Genomic DNA, 24310 nt, shown 5'->3' on the forward strand with positions numbered 1-24310 from the left:
TGTCAGTAGTTGGGGCTGTTCTGCAGGCTGACTAAGAGTAATAGAGTACAAAATATAATATCTGTTTTTTTGTTAGCAGACCTAATAAGTGGAAAATGCTGTATGTGTGTGTGCAGTGAATGGGTGAAACCTTGGTACAGGTCGGTTATTGAGACTGACTTGAAAACCATTTCACTGTTAACCGAGGTCAATAAGACAATATAAATATTAAAATCGAAGCCCTTTTACTTTACAAGGTAAAGAGGATTTTTCATATTATGCCATTATTTTCATTTAATTTTCTAGTACTCATTTGTTGCGTCATTACTTCATGTAGAATGACCTGGCAGACGGTTTTCAATATGTCAGCCATTTCACATTACTTTTAGAGAAGCTGTACTTCAGCATATAAGGAAAATGAATTCCAAAATGAATGTTACAGGAGACGGGCAAGCTTAATCAACTCTGCTAACTCAAATATTATTTTCATTTCCTTTTGCTGTGACTTATGCGTCTAAAACTTCTGCAGAATGAATCTCAACTAAATACAGCAGCGAAAGAAATTCCCTAGTGGCCCATAAATGGGATGAGCTATGTAGCTCTTACTTTGATAAAAACATAGCATTCTGTTAAGAAAGATTTTCTGTTTCTTATTCAATAACATTTTCTTACCATGCATCAAAAACTTTCAAATCTTTTAGAAAGGAAATAATGAAAGATTCATTGGTCAGTTCATTCTTGTCTTACAACAATAAAAAAAAACAGTTAAGTGGAATATTTTATTTCAAACAATTAGTGTGTACAATGAAAATTTTATGTGCAATTAGTATGATGCTTTAAGTCGCCACATATGCAGCATTTATTTATTAAGTCAATTTGAGGATTTACACTTATTGGTTCTTTCATTTAATGGAGAGACTCTTATCATATTAGTTTCGCCCCTCAATGAGATATCTAGCCAAAATATTACTTACTAAATTAGTAGGATAAGATGATGGCTTAAATGGTTATCATCCTTTCAAGGTCAATGACGGAGAGATAATTTCTAAGCTGCAGATCCTAAATGATTTAGCTCTCAGAGAGCTTTCTGTACATTTTCTACTTATACTCTGGCTTTAAAGCAGAGAATAATACAATCAAAAATCTAGGAAAAAAAGGAACCATTTCACAGAGAACTAGATTAAGTATGGTTAATGCATCGGCCATTTAATGAGCGATTAAATGAAGAACACGTTTTTTGCTAAAATCAAAATACAAGCACCAGCAAGCATTTGGGCCAGATAAGCCCTTAAGCAACTGACATAAAACCAGGCTGTTAGTTTCTGCAGGTGAATGTTAAAAAGTGAACTTGCTCTCATCAAAGTACTCCCTTAATCTATCTATTCTTCATCTGTGCCATGAATTACTGGGGCTTTGCAACCAGCACAACAATCAATGTAAAGAAATCAGCATTATACTACCCAAAACAGGAACTTTCACACACTGCACAAACACACAAGTCTTTACATTTGGAATTATTTAGAAGAATGTTTTCAATGAAATAAGGGGAGGATCTCTGAGAAGTCATTTGCATTATCATACTGCAGTGGGGTGGGTCTAGTAAAACCATTAGCATCATCATTCTGCAGTGGGTTGGGCCTGTCTGGATTCTCACATTGCAGTGAATGGTGTTAAATAATGTTAATAATAAGATCCATACTGTGGACACCAGCAATCTTCCACAGCATGTAATAGCAGAGCACAATTCCCTGAAAAACAAATCTTTTTGAATGTTATATAACAACAAAATACTCTCTGCACTTTATTATCAGATACTAATTATAACTTTGCAATATGCATTTAGCTTGGTGAGCCTTCGTCAGCATCCTGATTTGTTCATCTAATTTCTTGTTTACAACAGAACCCCACAGATACATTTGGAAAAGATTGTGTCTAAAACATAAAGGGGAAAAAGAAGATAATTATGTGGGCTGTCAAAGTTCATAACAGATAGCCATTCCTAGTTAAGATATCTCATTAACTAGCATCCTGTTTGTAAAAGGCAGCTGGCAGAGATCTGGTTTTTACATTGCACCATGAAATGCACCATGAAATGCATCGTTCTAAATATTTCATTCTGAGTATTTTTATCATTTAGAAAAAGAAGGAGTATTATATTGTTATCCATTCTGCAACAACATCATAGCAACATAGCAAATACCAGTATTATCTAAATATTTAATTACTTATGAGTATCCATGTGCACATTTATTTGCAGGTTAATAGCCAGCTGTACAATATTGTAAAATATGAGGTGACCTGCTCTTTGCATATTTTAATTCAGGCTTCTCCATAGGTCATACATCTTTGTGTTGTTAAAGAATTTCACCTCACTCTGAATTCAACACTGCCTGTATTCTGATGTGTTTTGGTACTGCATTCACGGGGGCATTTGATAGGCAGCACATGGAATATCCCATAGTATCCCATGAAATAAACTTCTTAGGAAAGGGAAATTAAATAAAGCACGCCAATTTTCAGCTCTTTGCCTTCAAATAATTTTTTGCAGCAGAAAAGTGGCACTGAGGAAGGGGTTGTCCCTGAAAGCTTGTGCCACATTTCTTCTAAAAATTGGTGTGCTTCTTTTCATTTCCCTTTCCAAATAAGTTGATTCATTTGGCTTGGAAGTGACCTGGGATTGGATGCACCGTGAAAAATAAGTGGTGTGCCGAAGAACAATATAGTTATCCCATGAAATGAACCCATCATCTAGCAAGCTAGGGAGCACCAGCAGGTGCAAGTTACAGGGGTGTCACAGTATTTCCCCCTAACTCACCATAGCTTGCATCAGACAGCCCTGCTCTCTGAACCTTGAGATGCACAACTCATCCTGCATAGACTATTACCCTGGAAGGTGCATGCACGGACTCTATAAGCTTTAGCTCTTGCATTTGGTCACTGGTGAATGAGCCTTTGTTTGTGCTCCTATTACCTCCATCCTTTCTAATAATTTCCCATGAAGATTATTGCTGATGGCATTTTGTTGCTATTCAATTTGATTACTTTTAATAGGGGGGGAAATCCCTTAAGAGCACTGAAAGAAGCGATAAAGGTTTTGGGGCTTTATGGTAGAGGGCTTGGAATAAATGGCAGCAGAAAAGAGCCTTTTGAAAATGTATATTGTCATTTAGTTTTCCCCAGGCAGACATGTAAGAGCAGTGTTCCTCTTAGTGCTCATTCATGGAGTACTTCTGTTCGGAAGGCTGGCACCTTGTGCCATGTGCAAAGTCCGGCATGAGATGCACAGTGCAGCATCAGGGGGCAAAGGCCAGACCTGTCACTGTTCTTGAGGTAAGGACAGGGCACCACTGTTGCCTTCTGACACTTCCTAAATTGCCTTCTGCTAAATACTAAATGGATCCTTATCTTTTTTTCCAAATAACTTTGAGACAATGTAAAAAAAAAATCTTTGTTTATATAATTTTTAGCTCATCATACCTTACAAATATTATTATTTATGAACACATTTTGCATATTTCCACCAAGTGTCGCATACAATGGACACTAGAGAAATTATATTCTAATGTTCAGACTTGTCTGTGAAACTAGTGGCCCACAACTTACCACTGGTGCAAGTTCTGCAGTCCACATCCCTCTGCCATTGACAGCTTGCAATCGTTTTTTTCAGTCGCGTTAAGGCTGGATAAAGCAAAGGAGATTAAAACAGCTTATCCAGTTGCTGTTCTGCACCTGTCAGGTAATGCTTCCCTATGAATGGTCTGAACTGGGAGCAAAAGATTAACTGGGCTGAAAAATAAAATGCTTCAAATGAAAAAGTGCTGTAGATAAGAAAAAAGAGTGCATAACTGCACAGCAAAAGTATTGTTTACTAAAGAGAACATATGTAAAATTAAAGGGGGTTATGCAGTGAAGAACTTAAAGTGAAACATGTTCCTCTAATTGGCAATTTCCTTTCCTTACAAAAATGCCCCTAGCCCATTGGACCCCTCTTGACTGGCTTAGGAAAATCAGCAGCTTTCTTCAGGCACACTGGGCTGGGGTGCTTTAACAGGCTGGAATAGAATTATAAACAGTACATCAGCATACTGAAGGATCGTGCTGCCACCAGGCTAGTGTAAGCGATTGCACACGTTTGAGAATTAAGGAACTCTAGGCAGTTTAGGGGCATTTTGGTAAATAAAGCATTGCAGCCTTTAATTACAAGTAATACAGGTATTGGATCCATTATCAAGAAACCTGCTATCCAGAAAACTATGAATTATGAAAAGTTGATATCCTATAAACTCAAATTTTTATAATAAAACAGTACCTTGTGCTTTGTGCTAACTAAGATATAATTAATCCTAATTAGAGGCAAAAAATTCTACTGGGTTTAATTAATTATTTTTAGTAGACTTAGGGTATAACTATATGGGCGACTTCGGTGCGTTTCTGGGGAATCCGACACACTTCACCAAAACACAGGCGTCAAATTGGGATGCGATGCAGAATAAGCATGCTGCGTCTGCATCCGACAGTCGTGTCGTGTCGGATGAACGCTGCTACAAGATCCGACATTTGTATTTCTTATCTTATTTTCTTATCTGATTTGATGCCTGCGTTTTGACACAGCTCGACGGATCCTCCGGAAACGCACCAAAGTCGCCCATGTAGTTCTACCCTTATGGTATGATGACTGTGTGGTCTACTTCCTCTATAGTTCAGCCATTGTACCTGCCTTCCTGCATGTTTTTGTTAAAGGCTAAAACACTTAAAACTTTATAATGCATAACAGTTTAGAATGTTTTGTTATGTTTATGTGAAGCATTTACAAAGATACAGCTATTATTGCACCTTGTTCTGTATTCACTAGTTAATCTCCATAAATGTAATGTATGTAACATATTCTAGTTAGCAGACAGAGATTTACAACTTAATTAAAAATATATAGGTTTTGCACTCTAAAAATATAATGGCATGTTCAATGGCATTTGACGAATCTGACCCTATTGTGTTAAAAATAAGATTATTAGTTCTTTAGGGGCAAGGACTTTTTTGTATGAGGAAAGGATTAGTGATGGGCAAATTTATTCACAAGGCACAAATTTGCGGCAAATTCCCGTGATTCGCCACCAGCGAATAAATTCGCGAAACAGCCGCAAAGATTCTCCGGAGTCCAAAAAAGGAACGCCGGCGTCCGTTTTTCTGGACGCCGGTGCATTTTTGCCAGCGAATTTGCGCCGGCGTAAAAAAACGAATGTTGGCGTAAAAAAAACAGACGCCGGTGTCAAAAATGAGACGCCGTTACACGAATACGCCCATCACTAGAAAGGATAATAAAAATTAACACACATGCATTTATATCCATTTTACTTTCATCTCATAATTAAATGGAATGGTGAGGTGGCATAGTAACACAGATATATATATAATGTTCAAAGTGGACCAGCACACCAAATCTTCAATCAGAAAAAGGTTTATTTCAACATCACTCACGTCTCCAACGTTTCGGCCCACATTAGGGCCTTTATCAAGGATGTGGGCCGAAACGTTGGACACGTGAGTGATGTTGAAATAAACCTTTTTCTGATTGAAGATTTGGTGTGCTGGTCCACTTTGAACATTGTATACTCTGACTGACCAAGCACCCAACTTTGGCTAATAAGGAAGGAGTGCAGGTACTTTGTGAATATATATATATATATATATATATATATATATATATATATATTGCACTGCCACATTTAAAAAGTGATTTACAGAAACTGTTCATCATTCACACGAAGCCCTGCAGTTTACAATCTTCATGAACCAAAGCCGGGCCAGGTGCAAAATGCAGCTCAGCATGTGCATGCGCGAATTGCTGCACGCATGCTCGAATGGACATTTGCATGGGCAGAAGCACAGATAGATCGGGAAGTTAAAACAGAGTCGGGGAGAGAGGGGACCGGACATGGAGTAGGCGCAGAGACAGTATATGCCTGGCAACCCCCCAGGTTTGCACCCTAGGCACGTGCCTACTCTGCCTAACCCTAGTTTCGGCCCTGCCATGTACACTTTGGGGCCGATTTACTAAAATATTTTTCCTCTTTATTTCCCCTAGTAATTGTTCGAAAAATTTAAATTTTTTGAGGTTTCATTATTTATTAGTTTTCTTCAGCATTGTTTTTTTTTTATATTTTGATCTTTTAGTAACTTTCACAGCATTTGTATTTTAGAGATGTAGCACACCCTTGAGTGTACTTTTGCTGTGTATTAAGGCTGTGTGTGACAGGCTAAAACTGCTTGTAGTGTGCCCTGGACACCCAGTGTACCCGTGCAACTCCCTGCAAAACTCCCGGTACCTGGTGTGGATAAATGCAGCAGTAGATTCAGCCAGACAAGTCCTTTGCAGTAAATTATAACTGGTTTATTAACAGAGCACCGACAAGATCATAGGTTACAGTACTTTGATGTTCACTGGCAGTTATAGAGTAGCCTTCAACAACAATATTCCCTCCAGGGGGGTAGAAGATGCAACAGACGGAGTAGAAATCAATATAGATCAGTAACAATAGACTTGGGAAATAGTTACCACTCTCACTGGCACTATCCTTTATGGTTGAACACTAAAGCATGGGTTTCTCAGCCTGGGGTCTTGTATCTTGGCACCGGACTTGATCCTCACCTCACCCACTGTATTCAGCCTGGGGTCTTGGATCTTGGTATCCTATCTGGTCCTCAACTCACCCACTGTAGTCCCTACACTAGTGGTTCAAATACCACGGGGTCCTAACCCCACTATTTCTCCTCGTTGGAGCCACATCTGCTCACTAGCTACCCTGTGCTGACTTTCACTCCTAGAGCGACTATTACTGTATTACTATCACTATCTTACACTTAACTAACTTTTCCGGCAGACCTGGACCTGTAGTACCTCACACTGAGGCAAAGTCCCAGGACAGACCCAGACCGCATGGTGCTAAACCCTTTTATATTGTCAAACAGTGCCATCTAGTGGACAATCCCCAGGTACTAGTGTGGACCCAGCAAGGGACATAGCTGCCTGAGTTACTAAAGGACCCTTAGGTGTCAGAATACTACAGAGGAATGCCTGAGATAAATACACCCAAATCTCAGGGTCTCTACAGAGAAATAGAGTTTTTAAAAAACTCTAAAACCAAATATTAACCTTTAATAAATACATCTCTTAAAGTTTACCAGGGGCCAATTATAAGGCAACTTATCTTAGCAAAATTTTAGAATCTTAGAATTTTTTTTAACTCACCTCAGTTCAGGTGGGGGCTATTAGGAGCATTTCTGGCCAAAATAGTACTTTTTCCCCCAGTGTTTCCCTCCAGTGCAGGCTCCATTAGCCTTATTTTTATAAATGTTATTATGGCTGTTGCATGAACTGATAAGAATAGCCTCCTCTGAGTACTATTCAGCTTTAAATGTAAGTATGTACCTGCAATCTGCTTTACAAATAAATTTCTTTCACTAAGGTATTATTAAGGTATTCGGAAATGGCTAGGTGGGGCACATGCTTCATTGTCATCTCTGCTACACAACAATACTGTGGCATTTCCTTCAGAATATAAACCTCAAATAGAGAAACTAAATAAGGAAATAATTATTTGGCTACTCCTTTCGTATGTCCTGCCAGCCTTATATCCTGCTTTCCTATGGGCTTTAAATTGCAGAATAGGAATGTAAATATAGGTTGATCACACAGAAATGAATTTGGGCGGATGGGGGGGGTTTAGAACCTGTTACATTGCTTAAATGCTCTTCAGTAAAGGAAATTAAATAGAAACCCCAAGCTTTCAGCCAGGACTGAGTAAACAGAATACCTATTTACTGCCTGAAATTCTCACATTATAAACCCTCAGAAACTGTGGTTTAGGATAACTTTGAAAGCAGTGAAAAAAGTACTTCTGACTACTAAATTGTTGCTATGGCAACACAATCCTAAAAACGGCAATAAATATGAAACAGTGTCCGTAACTGTGGCTTTTATATGCAAATACAGTACACAAGTGCTTTTGGGTGGGGGTGCCCTCTTTTTATGAGTTTCCTGTGGTTCAAATATCTTCCAGTCAATAAATCACCAGCAATATTTCTTCATAGAAAATCAAGCCCTACTCATTTGTACATCCATGGAGCTGTTTAGTACACACTTGGGAGTATTAAGGGTTGATTTCATCGGATTTCCATGCTAATGCAATGGAGTATGTAGATATAGCAAAACAAGGTAATGGATGAAACATGATAGCTTGTAAAAATTAACAGCACATAAAGCAATCCTCTATTAGAAGCACTTTTAATTGAGTAGCTCACAAAAATATACATGAAACCAGATTTTTCAACGGAAGGTTTCTTTTAATGTATTTATATATTTTAAATTTAAAGGAAAATTATATTTACGATTTCTACATAAAGTTATAATCTAATTAGTTTTTATTAAACTGACAGTAGGGCATGCTTTTTTGGGCACATAATGAGGCTTTTCTCTATACCTTCAATGGGAACTGTTGGGAAAAAGGGAATGATAAACTCAAACCAAAACTTTTAACTTTTTCATAAACAGATTTATTACAGGTATCGGATCTGTTATGCAGAATGCTTGGGACCTGGGGGTTTCAGGATGAGGGTTCTTTCCATAATTTGGATCTCCAAACCTTAATAATTAAAATATTGTTTTGGTCCCAATAAAGATTAATTATATCTTATTAGGAATTAAGCACAAGGTACTGTTTTAATACTATAGAGAAAAAAGAAAATCTGAAAGAAAATGTGGAGTCTATGGGAGATGGCCCATCTGTAATTTGAAGCTTTCTGAATAATGGGTTTCCAGATAATGTATCCAATACCTCATTATTTTTTTCTAATAGTGTTTGACATATTAGTGTTTAATGCATGCTTCCTTAACCTAACATTAAATCTGACTCACAGCATGAGTCAGTTGGTTGCAGCCAGAAAAAAATGTTAGGTTGAGCAACATACAAATAGAGAGTTCATCATATAAAGCAAACTAATTAAAGGGATCCTGTCATCAGAAAACATGTTTTTTTCAAAATGCATCAGTTAATAGTGCTACTCCAGCAGACTTCTGCACTGAAATCCATTTCTCAAAAGAGCAAACAGATTTTTTTATATTCAATTTTGAAATCTGACATGGGGCTAGACATTTTGTCAATTTCCCAGCTGCCCCTGGTCATGTGACGTCCCATGGCAGATTACATTTTTTCATCTCTGTTCTCTGAACAACCTCAAAAACCTCGAAAAAATTTGAGAAGTTTATGTGGTCAGGCAAAAATCGGAAAAATTCAGGTTTTCGGGAAAAAGCCAGAAAAAATCATACGATTCAGGGAAAAACTTTGTTTTTTCGAGCTTGTCCCCAATCCAATTAAATCATTCTTTTTTATTTATAAATAAGGTCACATTGTGGATTCTAGTTTGGTCTGACTTATTATTTGAAACAAACGGATTTTGTTAAATAACCCCCTATAAGTTAACTTAAAGGTGAACTACCCCTTTAACAATTCTGCAATCTCTCTTACCATGCTAGACGTCAAGGGCTAAAGTGCTAAATTGCATTAGTGCAGTAACCGTTTCAACCTTTAGTTTAATGTTCCAAATTGAAATACACTTATAATATAATTGTTATTGCAACTTGTACTTGTCCAATTAGCATGTAAGTTAGCAAATCTGTCCCACTAGTTTTTCTCTAACAACGTCTTAAGTCATGTTGAGTTTTGTGTCGCAGAGGCAGAAAAATAGATGATAACTGAAACTATTTAGAAGTAGGTTTCATTGTTTTATATATAGAATTTAACCTAGAAAGATAATGGCACATGAAGAGATGTTTGCTTTCTGCCACCTATAATTTTTATTCACCCAAGCATGCTCTTTCAAAATGCCTGAGTTTGCCCTTCATAGGCCCCCTATAAACCCAATAGAATAGCTTTGCCACTAATATGGATTCATGCAGCTTAGTTAGGGTCAAGTACAAGTACTCTTTTATTATTACAGAGAATAAGCAAATAATCTAAAAATTAAAATAGGCTGAACGGGAAGATGGATGAGACAAGAGGGAAAAGGGCGGACAGCTAGGAGGGACAGCAGAAGCCACATATTTCTTGCATAATAAGATGAAGCCAGCAGTGTTATGTTCTAGTAATTAGCTTTGGTTGTCTCCTGGATGGTAACATTTACAAGAAGAAGCAATCAAAATTTTGTAAGAGTATGATTGTGGCAATTGAAAAGAGTGCAAATACAGCTCTGAACCTAAAGACATAATTTTGTTCTTTACAAGAGCATGGCATTGGGACATTGGGGGATATGTTGGTGGGTACAGTATATAGTGAGAAGAGTGCAGGTCCAAAAAAAAAAAGAGCCACCGAGGATTTCTGCTCAAAAATTAATACTTACACATTTCCACTGCAAAATCCACTATAAGTGCAAACAGGTCGATGCCATGTCTCACAGAGCCCTTACAGCAAGAAGCAGATGGAAATTACGCCACTTGGAGCCAAATAGAGATAATGATTTTTGTCTGCCTTCATCTAAATCGGACAATACTGCTATAGGTCGGAGGGATGTATGTTGAGTTTTAGTTGATTTTTAACAATACCTAGCCTCACTCGAGTTACTGTTAACAGGACATTGTTATGTCATTTGTATTTTGAGAATATACATATATGCTGTAGAAAAATTAAAGACTTAGATTATAGGCTGATGAAAGTGAAAAATACAAAGCAACAATTCCAGTGATAAAATAATATCTCCAATGAATGCTTATATGCATGTGAATTACTGGTAAACAACAGTAACCTTACCTTGTCACTCACTCACTCTACTGGAAATGCTGTCATGGATAATGCTATAGAGAAAAGATATATAAATATAAGTCACAGACAGATATAACCTGTTAGAATAGAGAGCAAGTTAAATAAAGTTCTCAGTGGGTTCACACAGAAAAAAGAGTCTGGGTTATTAAAATGCACTGGAGCTCGTTTATAAAGAAAAGTGCCAAATGGTGTAGTTACCTATAGAAAGAAATCAGATTTTAGTTTTAATTTTCTAACTTGTAATAGACTAGAGATTAAAACCAATTACTGAATGATTACTATGAGAAACTACACTTAAATTAGAAAATGAGCACCACAACCTTAGTCCATTCCGCTGTTGGTTTTATATGAGACAATTTAAATTATTTTTGTTATTTCTCAAGTTAAACATAGTAATCAGAGAGAGTTATAGATGCTCTAATGCCATTATCTACCTTGCAAGGACCAAACATGGAGTGGTTGCAATCCCCCTGTTTGCTTTGTTTAGCTAAAGGAATAAAACTTTAAAAAAAAAAAAACAAAAGGCAATAATTATGATCAGTCCAACTTCAAAAGCCTTTCTCATTGAACTTGCTGGTATACTGCTCCATGAAAGGTGAATGTGATTTCTGTCTGGTTATCTCTTTGTATAAACTAAACAGTCCACCAGGGCCAGTTGTATGACAACAGAGGTCTAAAGTCATATGCAACACTGTAGGCAGAACATAACCTCCCCAGGAGTATGTGGTACAGGTACCTCCAGCTGATAGCCAGCTTCCTACTCCCCCCAAGGTCTCCCTCCCTGTTCTTGAGGAAGCACCAAGGACACCATTCCAAATATGGCTGGTGTCTTGTATCTATTCCATCCTTAACACACAGAGTGACAACCCCTTTGCACAAAATTTGAAAAAGTCCATGGTCAGATACACTACACTTCAGGACAATAGCTAACTAGATATTAAATGCCTGTACTCCATATCAATATGATAATTTTGCCAACCCCCCTTTTTTCTATCCTCTACTGGCAGCATTGGCTCCTTCCAGCAATTCTGTACAGAATATGGAATTTGTTTATGTACCAGAGACCAATGCATACCTGATCTGACTGTCCCCTGTTTGTTGAAGTTCAAACAAATAAATAAAAACCTTTAAAAAAAATAGTCCACCAGAACAAATTGTATGTAAACTAGCCATTAGGCACTAGACTTTAGTCCAATGCTGTGATAATCTATTGGTTAACTAGTATTATATGCATCTCACATTCTCTATAATTCAGTATTAAAATACCTCATAGGGAATGCTGAGCATTGATTACCTGCAGATTAGGATTTCCTTCAGGCCTAAACTGCAGTCTATTCATCCTCTTAATATACATACATTCTGAACTCATTCTCTTTTTCAGCCAAGGGTAATAGAGTGGAAAAGGCAAAATACAGCAAAGCTGGAGTTGATTTTAGATGCTTCACTGAGCATGGAACAAATGAGCACAGACCTCTCAGATAAGAGGTTAGCAACTTCTAAAGCTTTTACCTATGTCTGGACATCAGTGCATTCTTCTGACAGAACTAGAATTATATCTGTTTGCTTCACAAATGCCAAACGTTGGATATTTTTTCCAAAGGACATTTCCTATATTTTATAGTATGCTGCATGCACAAAAATGATCTTTTAAACGTACTTTTAAAAATATTTTGCCACAAGAGTTTGTGCAAGAGCCTAATTGTGTTTGTGCATGCAAATGTCTTATTACCTCTAAGGTATTGAGCAAAGGGTAAAAAGTGGGCTCAATTCAGAAATGCAATTCAGGGGCTCTGAAGTACATGCTTAATGAGTACTACGGGGGTGAACTTGCACTTCTTCCCCCAATTCGTCATAAATGACCCATTTACTATCTGATTACATTAGCTAAAAAGTATGTGAGGGACATTCCAAATTCACTGCATTCATTTTATAGTTTTGCAGTGTTCAGTGGATACTATAATCCTATATTGTGAGGTTAACTTAGAGTAGTGGTCCCCAATTAGTGGCTCATGAGCAACATGTTGCTCTCCAACCCCTTGTATGTTGCTCACGGTGGCCTACAAGCAGGTGCTTGTTTTTTAATTCCTGGCTTGAAGGCAAGCTTTAGATACAAAAAACATTTTGTACTGCCAAATCGGGCCTCCTGTAGGTTGCCAATCCACATAGGAGGCAAATATTAATAGCCCGTGCTGTGTAACCAACATATTTGTCAATAAATACTTCATGATCCCTGATTAATGCTACAGGCATATGCATGCACCATTTGGATCTTGGACAGAACTGCAGTTACAGCTTTAGATTTATAAAGCTTTTTACTATTTCATTTGTTTTGTAACTAAATTATTTAGCAGTATAGATAATGTGTTGGCAAAATAATTTGACCTAAAACAGAGTGTATTGTAAAAGTATAAAGAAGTAGAATAATAGCACACAAAAATCATGTTTGAATAGGGAAATTCCTTTTACAGTAGACCTCAAAAGTTGCTTATAAAACAGTTTTACAAACATAATTTTTCATTTATCAATATGAGTTGCAGTGATCATGCTGTTTTGATATACAGCTTTGTCTATAGCAGCATATCCCATGTACACAAAAAAGAACACAAAAAAGACAATCTAAATTAAAACTAGAAACACTTCCAGCCTTTGCATATATTCTAACTATGAATACGTTTCTTATGTTAACGAAAGAGTTATATTTTAATAAATTGAGGTAACCAGAGGTGTGTTGGCATATTTTCTTGCTAATCAAAGAGATGTCACATGCACTGCAACAATAAACATGCTGTTGGCTTTTGTTTCTGAACACAGTGAAAGCTAGTTGCAAGCCTCAAGCCAATAATACATGTTTTGCTGTCATCCTCAAAAGGTCAGTGACACTTTTAATTGCAGCTTAATATCTGCCCGTATTATTTATTTATACAGTCTGCAACTGTTTTACAACTTTTGAGAACAGTGACCTTGCATTATATTAACCAGAAGACCCGAATGATAAAATGTAAAAACTTCCATTAATTAATTGCTTTTCAAATTTTCAATATTCAATAAACAAACATGGTAATGGCCAAAAAACTGTAATGGTTACACCAGTAAACACCAATAGTTTCCATTCAAACTTTTCAAAAATGTGAAGTGCTTTTAAAAAATATCCTTCAACGATTCCAGCCAATGTTCCCACTAAGCTGTGTGAGACCTGTGCACACAACAAAGTGTGGTTTTCACAAAGAATTTTGTGCGAACAAACAAAATTTATTTTTTTAAAAATATGCGCTCAAATTTAAAATGTGCGCATAAAATAATTTTTTTACGCACAGGGCCAAAAAAGGAAAAGGTTTGATCAGGTAACTAATAAGAACCATTTTACTGTTTTAAGTTGAAGCAGCAATGCAATTTCCTGACATTCAAATTTTCCTGTAGTGTTAGGTAAACATATGGGACAGTTTATAACTGTCCCATATGTTTACCTAAGACTACAGGAAACCAAAAAGTTAAAACTGTTTTTTCAGTTAATTTGCGTTCACCAGAAATAAATACGATTTTTAATTACTTCATATTTTTTTATTTGTGGCTGTTTTTCTAATATGGAGGTTTAAAGTTTTATTTTTCACCTTATATTTTCCTGAAGCAGCTCTGGGAGGGGGTCACCGACTCGGGAAATTTTTTCTAAATGATACATTAGTTGAAACATTTCTTATTTTTAGCCTTGCTCAGTAGAATCCCTGAGTTTCATTAAAGGCAGCTGTCAGAATTGATACAATAGTTGCTAACATCCTACAGATGTAACAACTTAATGTAGCAAATGGTTACAGTTTAGAATCTGCACCTGGACTATTGAGCTTCCAGAATGAACCACCAGAGACTGGAATATTTAAACTTTAAAATTAAATTTTGGAAAAATTAATTTGAAAAAAACGGAAAAAGTCTTTATTTCTGGTGAACAATCTGAAAACATTTGAACTGAAAAAGTGTTTGGAAGGTGAACACGCCCTTTAACAATTTTACACTTTCTTTTTACTTTACGATTACGATTCAGGGCATCCACATACCGGAAAAAAACAATAAGAACATTTTAAGTATTATGTTTACAAACTTAGTGCTATTATCAGTTTATCTAATGGCAGCACATTTCCCCAGAATTTTTGACTGTTGCTCTTGAGAGAATCTTTTGGTGCTTTGAAGTAGGAAAATCCTTTACATATACCTCTTACGTATGCTGTAGTTTTGTTGAATATTCTCTTGTGGTGATTAAAAGCTTAATGATATCTGGCTGGGTGTACATATTTTTTGTGGAGAGAAGTAGAATTTTTTTCAGTGCTCTGGTAAGAAAGGGTGCCATGTCATTTGTTCTTGTTTAGTATTACAAAGTTCTGCACTTGGCAATTCTGTATCTTGTCTATTTCCTCTTCAGATTGTACCATATTCATATTGTGTTTCGTGGGTGTAGGAGTGTCAGTAATAAAAACTCAAAAAAGCCATTATTTGTGGTGCACTAGTTGCAAATAAAAGAAGGTGAAACACACAGAAGTAAACAATTCATGTAAAGAGCAGACTACAGTGTTTACTACATCTACACACTTAAAGGAAAACTAACCCCTAAAAGTGAATATGACTACAATTGCCCTATTTTACATATTGAACTTATTGCACCAGCCTTAAGTTTCAGCTTTTCAATAGCAGCAATGATCCAGGACTTCAAACTTGTCACAGGGGGTCACCATATTGGAAAGTGTCTATGAAACTCACATGCGCAGTGGGTTTTGAGCAGCTGTTGAGAAGCTCAGCTTCGGGGTTGTCGTAAATTATCAAGTAGAAAATTAGGTTGGCCTGTAATATAAACTACAGGGCTGATTGTTAAATTATGATGCTAGTTGCATTGGTTTCTGTGTTGCCATGTAGTAATTATCTGTATTAATTACTAATCAGCCTTATATTGTGACATTTCTATTCTATGTGTACTGTATATTGTGAATGGGTCCCTAAGCTCAGTAAATGACAGCAGCACAGAGCATGTGCAGTGAATCAGCAGAAAAGAAGATGGGGAGCTACTGGGGCTTCTTTGGAGACACAGATCTTCCCTGCTAAAAGGTGGTGGTTGTCTTGGGCTGGTACAGAAGCCCAAAACATAATGTACAACATTTCTAGCCTACTTCTTGAGTTAAGCTTTAGTTCTCCTTTAAATGAGAAATGCCATGTGTTTATAGGTTGTTTATGTCCATTTGCTGCTGTATTGAAAGGGAATCATTTTCCAGTGTATTTATGATACATTTTATTTCACAGCTAATAATGTATTCCTTAAGCCTTCTTTGCAACATGCAGGATACAGAAATAACCTTGGCCACAGATATATATGCATGCTAGAGTAATTTCATTTGCAGTGTGTCTGCAAACTATCAATTCAGTTTGTCTCTGGGGTTTGAGAACAGCAAACATAGACATTCTTTTCATGGTTGCAGATAACTAGAATTGAGAAATGCACCATTCCAAGTACTAAAGAAGGCAAAAATGTTGATTTTACTTTAGATCATGAATGTCAAACTCCAGCTCCTGATCTGCAACTACCAGCTAAATGAGAATGCTTGGAGGTACATTATACAAAAATAGGTGGACCATGAAAGTGACATCTTTGAAAGACAGAGAAGTATTTATCCCATCATATCCTATGTCAGATTAAATACTTAGGGGCAGATTTACCAAGGGCCAAAGTGAAAATTCAAATTAAAAAAAATTAGTATTTCGAGCTAATTTTTGTGTACTTCGACTAGGGAATATTCCAAATTTGATTAGGATTTTTAAAAAAATCGAAAATTAGGATTTTGACATTTATCATGTACTGTCGCTTTAAAAAAATCGACCATTTGCCATCTAAAATGTGCCGAATTGCTGTTTTAGCCTATGGGGGACCTCCTAGAGCCTATTTGGAGTCAATTGGTGGACTTTGAAAAATCAAATCAAATCAAAATGGTTGGTCTTTTTGAATTCAAATTTCGAAGATTTTCAAATTCGAAATTCAACCCTTGCTAAATCTGCCCCTTTACTTTGCTATGGGTTCCAAACCCCCACATAATCACGTAAAGCATCGAGAAGGATAACCTATTTAGAGGTCAGTAAAGCTTAATTACTAGGGCTTGTGCTGAACATACATTTTACCTCTTGTTTTATTCACACACAAAAGCTATGGTTTTATAAACAGGTAATACAGGAAGATTTGGACTACTCTATTTTTGGCTCTTCCAAGACAGATAATTTGATATACAAACCCATCATTTGTTGCGACTGTTTTATTAGCAGGAATTGATTATGCAGATTGTTATAAATTGGATTAAATCATTTGGTCTGTTTCTTCATGTTTTCGTACAGGCTCCATAATTGCATAGTGACATATAAAGAATGTTAGTTGTGCAACATTGTACTCAGTGATTCCCAAATTGTAAGGCTGGCCTTAAAAGAGCTCCCAAAGCAGTGGGGGCTCAGATTGAAAGAAAATTAGGCTATTTAGGGGAGAACACCTATTTGCTCTCAAAAATAGATGTCTGAAGGTCATATGCACATGGGTTGAACATGTATTTGCTGTCATATACTTTCATATAATTGTTTCTAAATGGCTAATGCTAAGTTTTCATGTATCTCTAACCTTGATATGACATAATGGGGAAACATCATCTAATGTTAGACCTACAAAGGAGGCTTGGACTATGAAATTCTGGTTTGTCAGTAGACAACCAATGACTAAATGCAGAGTCCTATAACAACCTTGAGCTTTAAGAGTATATCAAGAGTTGAAGTTACAGCTGGAAAACCGTACTTATTCCTAACTTATATTTTTCTACATTTTAGGTGGGGTTCAAAGAACTATTCCAAAAATTAATATGGTCATAGTGGTTATATTACATTTTTATAACTATTTCTTATATTGGGGACAAAAGATTATTCGCATGAGAAATAATATGAACATGTATATACATGCACTGGGGGTCATTTGAACTTGATGGACTTTATGAGGTCAGAACATTAACCTAAATGATGTAACTATGTAACTAAAAGTCTTTCTCAGATTCATATTGGTAACAGTCTGAAATATATTTGAGCATTAAATATAGATATGACAAAGATACTGTCACATGCTCAGCTGCAGTTACAACATCACAGTTCATATTTTATTCTACAACTACATGTTAACTTTGATATTTTATCAGAACTTGAATCATTGATCACATCATTGCTTTGAGGTGCTAGCTAGGTTATATGCAGATTTCCAGACATCTCGTACAGCTGTGTAATCAAGTTGTCACTTATCAGCATTCGCTAGAATCAACGTGTCACATTCCTTGCATTCATAAATGTCCTTGAAAATTATTTTGCAAACTGTTCATTAGCTTTGGCTGTTTCATTTACTGCTTGAGGTTAATGTGCTAACCTCAAAATGACTTCCCAATGGGAAAGTCTGCTTTTAAATTTAAATCTTTTCTGTAGGTGTTGGTTAGGAAAGAAAGATTGTTTTAAAGGAGAAGGAAAGCTACGGAAGCATTTTATTGCCAATAGATTAGCTGCAATAGTGCAAGCTAGAATGCTATTTTTATTCTGTAGAATGTTTTACCATACCTGAGTAAAAAGCTCTAGAAACTCTCTGTTTGTTTAGGATAGGAGCTGCAGGATTAACATGGTGTGACATCACTTCCTGCCTGAGTCTCTCCCTGCTCTGGGCTCAGATTACAGTAGAGAAGGGAGGGGGGGGAAGAGGAGCAAACTGAGCATGCTCTTGCCCAGGGCAATGAGGTTTAAGCTGAAGGCAGGAAGTCTGATACAGAAGCCCATGTGTACACAATAGAAGGAAAGAAATGCAGTGTTTCTTTTGACAGGGGACTCAGAGCAGCACTACTTTGGGGGTTTACTGGTATATTTAGATGGACCTTTCTGATAAGGCTTACTTAGTTTTAACTTTTCCTTCTCCTTTAATGACTGCTACCAACAATGTAAGGCAGTAACACAATTACATTTTCAACTAAGGAACATCCTGGCATCCTCTATTTTTTATTATTTCACAACAGTTTGAGAGGTCTAGTTGTACAACACTCTCCTCTTCTACTTTGCGAAGACCCATCCTTCTATCTTACATAGCTGGAAAAGGCCTGCTCTGTCTTAAATAGCTGGACAAGACCTTTTTAGCCAAGATAGGGTTACAGAAATGTTTTCAGAACATTAAAAAACGCCACACATAGAGGGCTATCTGAATTTAACAGTTGGGCCCGAGGCAATAGTCTATGCAGGCTGCACTCTGCACCTAGCATTTTTATACTGATTTTAGTGCTACCTGAATAAATGTTACGTTTTAATTACCCTATTAAGGTCTTATAATCCTGACTTTAAGTATTTCAAATCCCCTTTGGTCCAAATTGAAGATCTGGGTGCTGTTTTCTCATTTTGATCCAATTCTTTTGGCTTAGAGCCTCCATTCAATTTCTTTGTTAATTGTGGGATTTTAGCTCCCCAATATACTGTTGTCACTTGAACCTAAGCATGTGGAAGGTGCTGTATGCCTCTTTTCTTCTTTCCCCTTTGAAGCATAGAAGCATCCGCTGCAGGACAGAATATGGCTCTCCTGTATATTGCACTTGCAGCCTTTGTCTCTCCCTAGTCTGTATGTCTGGGTGTTCCTGGGGACTAATGTACCCACCGTTCTTTCACCACCTGCCTTCTCTTATTACAGGGTTACTGAAAGCAGCAATGCATTCAGAGTGAAGCACAGCTCTTTGTGCTCCATTATATGACCACAAAGTATTGTGCCTCAAGCCACAACCCGCAGGGCAAAAGAACATTTTGCACATTGCCCAATAAATGGAAAGTGAGACAGAAAATCCTTGTCAGCGCTGTAAAGAAAAGAAAAGTGTTAACCAACAGACCAAGGACTTTAGGACTGCTGGGTTGATGACATTTTTAAAAGCATAACAAAGAATGTAAATATGGCTCAAATAGAAAGAGAAAATTGTAAGCACAGTCTGCTTTAGTACTTAACTGAAACTTAATTCTCAAACATTATGTTAATTCATCATCTGACTATCGAGTGCCAAATAACTTGAGCTGCTGTTATACAGTGTTGTTTTTTACTGTGGGAAAAGCATACCATTGATTGATATTATAACTACAGAATAACCTTACCAGTGTCTGCCAACTTTCTTGAGCAACAACAGTAATTTTCACAGCGGCGTAATGAACACTACATATTTAGTTTTCCCCTTGGAGCAGGGCATTAAACTACAGTGTAAATAAGCCATAGCTTAACAGTATTAATAAATGCAACCACTTTAGTTATGTGCTGTTTAGGTCATCTTTGATTTGTGATGGCACTTACATTACAGAAAAGCTATAATTTTTGAGGTTCCTTATTAAATTGTTCATTCTATAACAATTTGCTATATAATTATTTTATTTTTATCACAGAGCACTTCATTGTGCATGTTTCAATGCAGATTCCTCGGAGGGGCCCCTTTCACTTAGCTTTGCTCTGTAGTGCAGTGTTTAATGAAGAGTGCAATCTGCCTGTAGGCACAACCAAGAACTTTTTCAAGAGCTGGTTAGGCACAATTAGGTGAATTTTGGGTAAAAACATGGGAACAGGAAGAGAACAGATACTGTAGAACGTGAGAGTAAAACCAAACTAAAAGCAAGCCTAGACAGGTACTGAAAAGGCAAGGAATGCAGTATATTAATGAAGGATGCGCTTTGATATGGAATGTATGTATGCAGCAGTAGTGTTTTGATGGAAACGTACATTTCTTTTTATATTATCTAATAGGAGGGACAGCCACACAGCAACAGCTATTTAAATTTGCATCCTTATCAATACAGTAACAGTGCAGTTCTCTCACCTCCTTTCCTGTATGCCAAAGAGTGCCAATACCTCTGACTGTAAATAATGTGCTTTGGGGTGCAAGTACACATTTCTTCTCAATATATATTATGTATTTGGGGGTTTCAGTGCCACAGTGACTGAAAAACCCCAGAGAATAGGTTTGTCTCTCCTAGAATGCTCTATAAGACAGAGCAGAAGTGGAGAATAACAGGGGTTGTGCTCAGTGAGTTTAAAAACACAATACATCTTCTTCTAGAATCAATGATACTCCATCTGTGGGAAAGGGAGAGGAGGTGAGCAAGCTCTCTGTCCAGGAAGTGGGAATGTGTTCCTGAGAGAGAGCTGAGGGAAAAGACTTGTGAGCAGAAATGGTCATACTGTTTTAGATTAAACAGCATTAATTGTGGCTGAGGCACTGTGAAAAATTAGGTTGTATAGTTTGCCAGTGGATCAGTCTGTTCTGGTGTCAGAAGAATAATCTTGTATTAGTTTTCTTGCTTATGTTGTCCAGTGAATAAAACACAGGCACACACCTGCATTTCGACTATATTCGGTGTCTCTATGTAACTATCTATTTAAAAGGGACCCTACTGAGGCCACTCCTCATAAACAGCACCACCTGTACCTGGTAATTTAATGAAGAGTAGTGCAGCTATGTGTGTCCACTTGGCTGCCTGTCCTATAGCTCTGTTTCAGCAATGGTTCACCAAGAGCTTCGACTTCGAATATCGAAGTCGAAGGATTTACCGCTATTCCTACGATCGAACGATTGAAGGAATAATAGCCCATTCAATGGTCGAAGTAGCCATATTCGAACATTCGAAATTCGAACTATTTTTTCGAACTAAATAAATGGGCCCCTTGATGTCTACCATTTGCCTAATTCACCTCTTTAACTCCTCCATACACTTTTTAGCTGCCTGTAAAATGTAACCAATAAGTATGTGTGTGCAGTGTTACAAATTCAATCAAAAGAGTTAATAATGGGAAAAACAAATGACTAGGTAAATGAGAATATTACAAATGTAATGCTGAAAGGCTGTCCATCAACTGCACGTTAGGCACAGATGGTCTATAAACAAAACTAGATATTTAAATACTGGAGAAACTGATGGACAGAATGATTTTTAAAAATAAAATTATAGGGAAGTAAACTTTGATTCAACTTGACATATACACCAGATGTTGTGCCCAGCTTCATTGTGTTGCATGTATATGTCTGTTTAGTTTTGAACTGTATTGTGATCTATATTCATGTTGTCCCAGCATTAAAGGAACAGTAACACCAGGCTATATGGCACAGGTTAAATAGTGGATAACAGATAATATTATTATGTTCTACCGAGCTTATCTGCTGTGTAGCCAGAGCCTTTTCTCCTTTTTTTGGCTGCCCCCATTGCTACAAGGCAGCTTATTTATATAAACAATAGTAGTGTTTCTGAAGCAAACACAGCAGTTTTACCAGTGCAGGGCAACACTGCATTGTATTATTAATACTTTAAAACACTTTAATTTTTTGATGTTACTGTTTATTTAAGTATACAGTGCAGATTAGGAGCTCTACTGGTGGAGGAAAAAAGCAGAAATGCAAAGAGCAGATACTCTTTGGTTAATAGAAGACAAGAATTCCTTACTATGCCCAAATTAACATAAACCCAGCTGAATATATATACAACATTGTATCAGTTTCTCAATTTCTTTAAAATATTTTGCAGGTAATAATTAAGTGTATTGAGATGAAGATTAAAAAGACTATTTATTGAAGAAAACATAGGAGTATAACGGTTGAAGATGACATGGGGATGTTCTATATTTCCTGAGAAAAGAATAGTGTTTTGCTATGAGGTATTACCTGTACTACAATATGTAAATATTTAAAGCAGCAGGCCCCAACCTTTTTTGTGCCACAGACCAGTTTAAAGCAAGACAATTTTTCCTTGGACCGGGTGGGGGCAGGCTGATGCGTGGGTGCATTTCAGGCAGGGGTGTTTCGCCAATGAGGCGAGTTGAGGCTGTCGCCTCAGGCAGCAGCGCCCCACTAGGTACCAGGGGCAGCAAAAATGCGGCTCCTGGTACTTTAAGAGCAGATTTCCAGGGGAGGGGGGGCAGCAGCAACTACTGCTGCCTCAGACGGTGGAGGGGCCAGGATCGCCCCTGATTTCAGGCTTACAAAAAAACACTGTTCAAACTGTATTTTGGTCCTTTTTGCGATCAGTAGAGCGTTTCCTGGGCTGCACTGCTGTTGTTATGGCAATGGCTTGTCAAGGAGCTGAGATTGCAGGTAATTGGAGCCTTTTTTTAAATTGTTTTTCAGCTATTATAGACTGGAGCCAGGACCAGAGGAGGCCTGATTTAAAGGGAAACTAAACACAGCCAAACAACTCAATTTAAAATTGCTCTTAATTTAAAATTGATAGAACATTTTTTCCCTTTAGTTGCAACAGGTTGAAACTGCTCATATTGCAATATTAATGTGTGTACAGTATAGTGATTTTTGCTACTGCAAAATCACTACACTGCACATGCATTTTATGTCTGGTAAAATTTGCAAAAACTAATTTGACTCCAGAAAACCATATATCATTTGGAAAACATATATTCTGATGTATAATATATTTTATCTATTTAAAACTACCAAAATGCAATATTTGCTAAAATTTTATACAATTTCTGAAAATCTCCACAAAGCACTAAACAACATTTTATCTCCCAATTGCCATTAGGTACAAAGAAAAAAGCATCATAAAAATAAATGCCAGGAGTCTTCTAAATAGTTTGATGACTGATATATATTGGATTACCAAGTATGAGTTATGCAAAGGCCCCAAAATACATAGTAACACATCACCCTGTTTTATTTGTTGTAAGAGACCACAAAAAGTACACATTGTGAAGTATTTCTACTCCAAATTGTATATCTAGGTTTCTATAAATGTAAGAAATTCTGAAATTTGATTCAAAGCTTGCACTTTACAATATACTATAACCCAATAAGTTGCTTAATACAGTCATTGAAAGAAAACCAGGATGCAGTGCTTGCTGCTTAAAATGCTTTAATTATACATGTTTCGAGCTCTACTGGCTCTTTAAAGGGCTAATCGATTTTCCACACCTGTGGTGGGGGTGAACACTGAGATAGAGAGCTGAATATTACCCCACATGACACAGTCACCTTCACAGATTGCAATATCTGATAACCCATACATTTCTTAGGTACAGGTCTGGAATGTATTAACTTAAATTAGGGATCAGGAGTATGTTGTATAAGAGATTGTGTCTTACAGCTACTAAAAACATATAAATATAAAATGAAATCCAATAGGATTTGTCTTAAATATTGCTTTATATTAGTTTGGTTATGAAGCACATAGTAGTCTAATTATTATGAAGAGAAGACATAAAAAATAATGAATTGCTTATATAAAGAGGACAACTACAATGGAATAACATTGCTAAAGATGCAGAAAATCTGAAAAAAAGGGAATTCTAATGACCAAAATAAAATGTTAAATAGTGTAATAGTATGGTCAGTAGTACAACATTACTTATTTTATATTATTTAAACAGATGTGGATCATTTTTAAACCTGCGACCACTATACTTGACCATCAAGTATAGTGCTGTCGATGCTCTTTAATATGAAGTGATTATGCAAATAATGGGCTTAATTTAT

At 36.8% G+C, this 24310-nt stretch overlaps 1 long non-coding RNA gene across 1 annotated transcript in view; it reads right to left on the reverse strand.

The window, feature by feature from the left end:
• Positions 1–744: 744 nt before the first annotated feature.
• LOC121394977 overlaps positions 745–24310 on the reverse strand; it is a 47217-nt gene continuing 23651 nt past the window's right edge. The window contains exons 2-4 of the long non-coding RNA XR_005962138.1: positions 10779–10822; positions 3583–3657; positions 745–1911 (exon numbers count right to left, since the gene is read on the reverse strand). This is a non-coding gene — a long non-coding RNA (uncharacterized LOC121394977). The remainder of the gene's footprint in view (positions 1912–3582; positions 3658–10778; positions 10823–24310) is intronic.

This window comes from Xenopus laevis, chromosome 1L (genome assembly GCF_017654675.1).
Source record: "Xenopus laevis strain J_2021 chromosome 1L, Xenopus_laevis_v10.1, whole genome shotgun sequence".
Classification (NCBI taxonomy): Eukaryota; Metazoa; Chordata; class Amphibia; order Anura; family Pipidae; genus Xenopus; species Xenopus laevis.